Below are 8,422 nucleotides of genomic sequence, written 5' to 3' on the forward strand. Positions count from 1 at the left end.
GAAGATGAGTCCACATCTTAACTAAAAACTTCTTCAAAGGTCCTATTTACATCTGGGTTCACACCCACAGGAATGCAGTTTAAGACTTGAACTTGTCTTTTGTGGAAGAGGTGATTCAACCCCCAGCATTAATTTTAGCAGGTATTCAGTCACCTCAATGCTAATCTAGCTTTATTTTGAAATCCTATGAAATAGCTGAAATGAGAGCAGTTTCTTCCTAAGAATTGTTACTTAATAAAATATTGACTTGGGTGACTGGCAGTTTGATATTATTTATGAATTCCAAAAAAAGATATTTGATTATGTTTGTAAACAGTCCTCTGGGCATGATACTCCTCAATTGTATTAAAGTCAGCTGAGATGTCTTTGATTAAGTTATGTTAAAATTAGGGCTTTGGTTGACCATGTCAGTAGAGTGTAACAGTCCTGACCCCTTGGCCGGGTTATGTAAACAGACACTCAATCAGGAACACAGAAGTAGATACACAGAAAGAGATACAGAAGAATAGAGAGAGCTCCACAGACTGGGAAGAGGAAGACTACTGATCTGAGGCCCCGGGGGAAGAGATGAGCCATTCACCTGATAGTTTACAGCTGACTTTGTGAAGAGACCAGAGCAGCAGAGCCCTGAGAGAAACGAGCCCTCCAGCCTACAGTTGATATGGGAAGGAACTGGGCCCAGGGACCCTTAAGAGGAAGAGGAAGGCTGAACCCTGGCAGACATCAGCCACCATCTTGCTTCAACATGTGGCAACAGACTTGTGATGAGGAAGTACCTCTTATGGTACCTTGAGTTGTGCTCTTTAAGGCCTTGTAACTATAAGCTTTTACCTCAGATAAATACCCTTTATAAAAGCCAACAGATTTCTGGTACCTTGCATCAGCACCCCTTTTGGCTGACTTAATACAGCGACCTCTGCCAGGAAATATAAGACCTATTCAATTCATGTAAGTGCAATTCAAGCAGTTCTCTTTCTAAGAGGCAACGCTAATTACAATAAATAGCAGCCACCTCAGTTTAAATAAATATATGGTTTTAATTGTAAATATCAGTAAACAAAAAGATTCTAATTTGTTTCTTCCAAAAAGTATCTTGCTTAAGGCATTAACCCCAGTTCTAATTTTTAACCATGACAGATTCCTTGTTGAAATCCAACATAAAATAATCTGTCATTTTACCAAAGATACACTTGTGTTCTTGTTAGTTTTCTTTATAAAATAACAAGCCCCCCTACTGAATTTTAAATTGGACTTATTGAGGCATAGCATTAGAATTCTTTTACTGAAAATCGTGTAAACTTTAACAAATGTAAGAGTTCTATCATATGCAGGAGCCTGGTACTCAAGTGTGCCCATAACTCTCAGGTATAGACAGAAATTAACCTAGAAAAAACCCGCCATGTCCATGCAATGTAGTACCAATACTAGTTGTCCCTGATTTTCAGTGAAATGAACATTCAAATTAGAATCCGGATATGCCTACTTTCAAAGATAAAAAGGAGCAAAGAAGGACTGATAAAACAGGAGGTTCAGATTGTCCATAAATTCCAGAGGCAGGGGATTCAAGGAATAGAAGCAAGTCTTCACCCTCTAGGGGTTTTGTCTAGGGGGCAAAGCAAACCTGCAAACAAATAATTAAGTGGAGTAAGTGTTAGAAGATACACAATACCATAGGCCTATAAGGGGTGAGCCCTCAACTTCACTTGAGCCGAGTTTGAACCAGGGAAAATGGCAGGTCGCCAGGGATGACATCTCAGATTTGAGCCAGGTTTTAGAAGGTAGCATAAGCAAGGCAGTGTGTGCTGCCTGGCCAGAGGAAGCAGCAGAAGCATCTGGTGCATTTGGAAAGGGCCCAGGTATGGAAGTATGGGATAAGAGAAACCAATAAGGTCCACAGTATAAAAAACCCTGAACACGAAGACTTTTTCCCCTTTATTCTGCAAATAATGAGTAATCATTGAAGGATTTAAGCAGGAAAATTAAATAGCTGGTCATGCGTATTAGAAAACTTGCTCTGATTAAACTTGGTATTTGTGGTCATTTCTGCAATGTTCAGTAGTAGAACCTTAGCCAAGAACCTTACCTCCTAATACAACCACTCTGACTTCTGAATCTTTTCTCTAAATTTGCTGCTCAAAAACAAAAGAATGACCCCATGCAGCTCTATGCATTTTTCTGACTCTCCTTCTGTAGCAGTTTGAAATATATATGAATTCCAAAAATAGATACTGGATTATGTTTGTAAACTGGTCTGTACCTAGGCATAATATAATTATGATTAGGGCTTTGATTGGGCCACATCTGTAGGGTGTTGAGTCCCCACCCACCAGTCCCCACTCACAGATAAAAGACATGGCAAAGGACAGAGTTGGAAGATTTTGATGTTGAAGTTTGATGCTGGAGTTGAGCTCGAGGCCTGGGAAGTAAGCACACAGAGGAAAGAGAAGCAAGTCCTAGGAAGAGAGGAAACCAGGAAGCCTGAACCCTGGCAGACTATGGCAGCCATCTTTCTCCAACACATGGAAATAGACTTTGGTGAGGGAAGTAACTTACACTTTATGGCCTGGTATCTATAAGTTCCTACCCCAAATAAATACCCTTTATAAAAGCCAATAGTCTTCTGGTATTTTGCATTAGCATCCACTTGGCTGACTAACACACCTTCCCTTGGGCCATTATGCTTGGAGGTTTTTCTTTGAATCCAAGAAATCAATGTAAAATATAATTTCATAAAAACTATCTATCCACTTATTTTCACTCATTCATTTCCCAAGACTGGGTTTCTAAGTAGGACTATATGAATTAAAATGTTGCCATGGAAATCCACTGTGTGCTTTCAATGATGATGAAAAGAATGAAAAGTAAGTGCAAATCTTTAATCACTGAACAATTCTTACTATTGTATGACACTGCTTTTATTGGCTCTATGCAGAGGAAATGTAGAATCAAAGCCAATTATAGAGGAACCAGTTTGAAAAGTAGGAGTCTTGAATCGTTATTCTGTCTGCCAACAGGCCATTCAAAGGTGTAGCATATTTCTATTTGTTGATCAGGTATGTGTTTCCTGAATATAAGGCCACAAACACAGAAATCTCTAAACTGGACATTTTTAAGATAAATCTAGAATTCAAATTGTAGCTTACACCATCGTTCATTTTTCTGTTAATCTGCTGTCCAGCTTAATACAGTGGTTAAGAGCATACACTACCGAGCCAGTCTGCCTGGATACAAATTCCAGCTCCATCTCATCCCAGCTGTTGGATCTTGGGCAAGTCTTTAAACCTTCCTGAGTCTTGCTCCTCATCTACAAGAAAGGGGATATTAGTAATACCCCATCTATAGGCTTGTTGTGAAGATCAAGTAAGTTAATATATGCAGCATACTGAGACCAGTGCCTTTCTGATAATAAACATTAAACAATTATTTATTCTTGTTACTACTACTATTTTCTTTCATGATCTTGGCAACTAACACTGACCAACTTTTTAAACACATCAAATTATTTTATGGCTACAGAATCACTTCTTTGCATATGACTATATTCATAAATTTTTCCTTAAAATCAAACCAGGCAATTCACATGAATTAAAGTGTAATAGATTTTGCCAAGTTATATCCCAGAAAAATTAATTCTTCACTCTATGTTTAGTTATCACTAATGAAATGAGTTTGCATTCAACAATATTTCAAAACAACTAAAACATCCTTGAATGTAAAAACAGATTTCTAATGGAAATTGTTTTCTGTGGACCTACACTGATGTCCAGTGAAAGCACCATGACATTAACAGCCCAAACAGCCTACCAACCAAATGAGCAGAACAGACTAGAATAGAGCAGTTTCTTTTTTTTTTTGGAATTTTCACTTTTCTGAGCTACTTTAAGGCAACCATGAAATATGTGGAAAATATTCCCAGCTGCTTGACTGCAATATTCTCTTTCCTTTATGGTTATTAAGTATATACATAGACACATTGTAGAATTCATATTGGCAGACTTCTATTACTCTTATTTCATTCCAGAGGTCTAAAAATTGTGGAGCATGCACACATTTGTCTTAAGATTGAAAAGATCCCCCAACATATTATACTCATTTATTTTTAAGCTATATACACACACACACTATGGTACTATGACTTTATGCACATTACGTAGAGTCAAAAATAGAACTTTAAAAAGAATGAGCTCAAAAAATTAAAATAAAAAAATGAGTGCAAATATTTATTAAAGGTCTATATTGGTTTCCTATTGCTGCTATAACAAATCACCTTAGTGGTTTAATAAATAAAAATTTACTCTCTTACAGGTGTAGGGGGAAGAAGTCTAAAATCAAGGAGGTGGCAGGGCTGCATTCCTTCTGAAAGCTTCAGGGGAGAATAGGTTGTCTTGCCTCTTCCAGCTTCTCAAGGCCTCTTCCAAGCGTCACTCTTGCTTCCATTGTCCTGTCTACTACTTAATTCTAATCCCCCTGAGTCCTTTTTCTAAGAAGCCTTGATTACATTGGGCCCAACAGATATCCTGCATAAACTTCCCATGCGGAGATATTTAATTTAATCATGACGTGAAGTCCCTTTTACTATGGAATGTACAGGTTCACAGGGTCTGGAGATGACAATGTGGGCATCTTTGAGAAACCATTATTCAGCCTGGCACAAGGTCTAATGTTTTCTTCCTGAAAATCTCCTGGGTTTCATGACCTTACTTTGGAAGTGACAACGCTAGATATCCCCAAGAGGCCACACCCAAGGGACACCAGCCAGACTGGGGCTTCTCCAGAAAGGCCTCCTGGACTATCCTTGGCCAGACTCTAAACACATATCACTGTTCTTATAATTTGTTCGTTCTCAGAACAGAAAGCAGTGACCCCTAGAAAGGAGGATCAATGTGTCTTCATCCACACCCTCTGTAATCCTTTCCTGGTATAACCACAGGAGAAGAGATGTACAAGTCCGTGTAGCCTGAGTCTCTCTGATCACAGGGTAGCTGAAATTCTGGAGGAGCCTGGGCATCTGATCTGGTCACCAGTTACTCAGTATCTTCCATGGTTCCTCATTACCTTCTGGACTGAAGTGCAAGGCCTTCTCTTGCCCGCGGGCTTTTCCGGAGCTGAGCCACGTCTGTCTGTTACTCTTCTTGAGCACCCCCTAGTGGCAGGCTAGATGTAGCCCCTCCCAAGTCCATTTAGCTGCCCCGTCCAACCACGCAGGCTCTCTTGCCTCTCTGTCTGTGCACACGTTGTTCCCTCTCCCCAAATTACCATCTGGCAAGTGAATCTTTTCCACGAGTGGACCCCTACCTCACTGCCTATGAAACACCCTATATTAGTCAGGGTTCTCTAGGGAAACAGAATCAACAAGAGATACCTGTTAATAGTACGTGCTTCTATAAGAGTCTGTCACACAGCCATGGGGATGCACAAGTCTGGGTTCTGCAGGCAGGCCGCAACCAGGGGCTCCAATGAAAGTCCAATGAAGGTTCTTGATGAGTTCTGGGAGATGCTGGCTGTCCAAAACAAGCTGGGAAATTCTCCCTCAATGCTGGAATCACTTCCCCTTTTAAGCATTCAACTGATTGGATAAAGCGTCACTCATTGCTGATGGCAATCTCCCTGACTGATGTAATTATAACCAGCTATCTATGATTTACCACACCGTAAAGTCAACGGTGACTAAAGTCCATAAATGCCCTCGTATTACAGTTAGACCAGTGCTTGTTTCACCAAACGACTGGGCACAATTACCTGGCCAAGTTGACACACTAGCCTCACCATCACACACCCCCTCAGGTTATGGGTCTCCTCTCTACCCCCTTCATACCATTAGCAATTTTGTAATTATTCTAGTGAGGACTCGGCATGAGAAGTTCTGAGTTACCAAGCTAGAGCCCCATGCTCTCCTTGGGGCAGCCTTTCACTTGCCACCCCTTCTGTTGATTTCCCCAGGGTGGCCCTGGAAGCTAGGGCCATCAAAACACCTGCACTGTCTCAAAACACCTGCACTGTCTCCTCCAGGTGAAAGTGACAGATGCCACAGCCCTCAATCACTCAGCCAAGCAACTTACTTAGACTTATTTGTAGGGAGCTTATGGCTTTCTTCCCTTCCCCTAAGACCCTTCCCCTGAAAACAGGCTGTAGATAGAGTAGGAGCACTTTGCTGCCCCCACCCCTCATTGTCTGGAATGTACGCCTCCTTCCTGAACGTGACAAACTTGCTAAAGAGTACTATAAACTAAATCTCTGGGGCTTTCAGATTGTGCCCTTGGATTCCTTCTGAGTACCCCATCTCATGGATCCAGTCCCCCATCTGGCCACTCTGCCCCAGCATTCTCCACTCAGCAGAATGGAGCAGATTTCCAACCAGGGCTGGATGGAGGACAGTGGGAAGTTAATAAAAAACCTTTTTTTTTTTTTTCATTTAATCATTCCCTTATTTATGTGCTCCTTTATTTGTATATTCATTCACTCCAGAAGCATTTATTGAATATTTACTTTGTCCTGGTCACTATTGCTAAGTACTGGGAGATACAGTGATAAACAAAGGCCCAGACTGGGAAGGACATGGGGATATACACTCAGTAATAATAAGTGAAGAAGATAAGAGGTTATGAGAGTGCACCAAGGAAATAGGCAGGATGCTATAAAGTCATTTGGAAAGGGGCACTTTAGATGGGTGGGCAGGTGACGTTTGAGCTGAAACTCAGGAATGAAAAGGAGGGAGCTGTGGGAAGCTCGAGGGAACAGAGTTCCCAAGGGAGGAAATGGCAGAGAGCAGAAGGCTAGTACCATTCCAAGAATGAACTTGAGGACAAGGTGCCTGGAGGAGAGCCAGCAAGGCTGAGACTGGTGTGCAATGTGCTTGCGGGGGGGCTGGGCAGGAGCCAGATCATGTTGGGCCTTGTGGGGCCATAAGTTTAGATTCTATTCTAATAACAATGGGAAGACATTGGCGGGTTTCAGTGTCTGGGTGGGTCGGGGGAAGGGAGGGAGACATGATCGGATTTATGTTTTCAAAAGAGAAATCTGGCTGCTGCAAAAAGAATAATTCCAGGGTACAAACAGGGCTTCCAGTTTAAGGTTTCAGTAAGCTGGGCTGGAGATAATGGCGGCTTGGACTAAGGCAGGGGTTCTTAACAAGACTTCTGAGAGCTTGAATTGAAATTCAAAAAAGCATTATTCTTGTGGGGACGTGTTGGTGTGGGTGTGATATATTTATTAAATAATACACAGTATAGTGTGGGCTCAGTAAGGGGTCCGTGGTTTTTACCTACCTGGCAAACGGATCCGTGGAACAAAAAAAGTTAAGAACCCTTGATTAAGGTGAAGACAACAGCAATGGAGAATTGCAGAAACACTCAGGATATATGTTGGACCTAGAATAAATAGAACTTGCTGACGGACTTGTAGAGAATTGGGTAAGGAAAGATGCAAGTGTCTCCTCCAACTTGCTATTGAAAAACTGGGCAGGTGGTGGCACCATTTCTTGAGATGGAGAAAACTGCCCCAATGATCTCTCCATACCAACCGGTGAACTGATCTGGTACAGACTGAGAATAATACCCTACACATGTGGTTGCCACACTTTTTTGATATTAAACACCTGCGGCAGACTTGGGCATTGACCTCTTCCTCAATCCCCCCAATAACTCTGTGAAGTGGGTTCTATTATGCCAATTCCCAAGTCAGAAAATAGGACATGAAATTAAGCAACACCATGATAGGTAATACAAGGATTTCATTCATTATTTTGCCATGAAGAATAATTTATTTATTTATGCATTTGTTGAAGACACCCTTAGCATCTTCGATAGCTTGTCATTTTTCTGGGGCAGGGGATGATGATGATTGTGGGGGTCCTGGTGGCAATAAGCAGTAATTAATACTGGCCAGAGCACCAGTGATGAGGGACGGACAACAGTGGGGTCGAAGGCAAGTGGCCTGTAGCATTTGCAGGTAGTCACAATGAGTTCACCCCTCAATCCCAAAGCTTTCCTGAATGGATCAACAGGAAAACCTGTGATGGTGAAATTTAAGTGGGGAATGGAGTACAAGGGCTACCTGGTATCTGTAGATGGCTATATGAACAAGCAGCTTGCAAATATAGAAAAATACATAGATGGGGCATTCTCTGGACATCTGGGTGAAGTTTTAATAAGGAGTAATAATGTCATTTATTTCAGAACAGTTGAAGAAGAGGAAGAAGATTGGGAAACGAGAGAATAGCATCTTGAGAGGAAGTATACACTTACACACACACACACACACAATAAAAATTTGTTCAACTTGAAAAAAAAAATCAGAAATTTCTAATCATTCAGTATGTGCCAGGTACTATGTTAAGGACTCCACATATTTAACTCTCCAACAACCTCCTGAGGTAGGTACAATTCTTATCACCAATGTACAGATGAGGAAACTGAAGCACAGA

At 41.3% G+C, this 8,422-nt stretch overlaps 1 long non-coding RNA gene across 1 annotated transcript in view; it reads left to right on the forward strand.

Annotated features, from left to right (window-relative positions):
- Window positions 1–8,422, forward strand: part of LOC139436426 (uncharacterized) — a 54,144-nt gene extending 45,722 nt beyond the window's left edge. The window contains exon 3 of the long non-coding RNA XR_011645682.1: window positions 8,175–8,422. This is a non-coding gene — a long non-coding RNA (uncharacterized lncRNA). The remainder of the gene's footprint in view (window positions 1–8,174) is intronic.

The sequence above is a fragment of the Dasypus novemcinctus genome, chromosome 14, assembly GCF_030445035.2.
Source record: "Dasypus novemcinctus isolate mDasNov1 chromosome 14, mDasNov1.1.hap2, whole genome shotgun sequence".
In the NCBI taxonomy this organism is placed as follows: domain Eukaryota; kingdom Metazoa; phylum Chordata; class Mammalia; order Cingulata; family Dasypodidae; genus Dasypus; species Dasypus novemcinctus.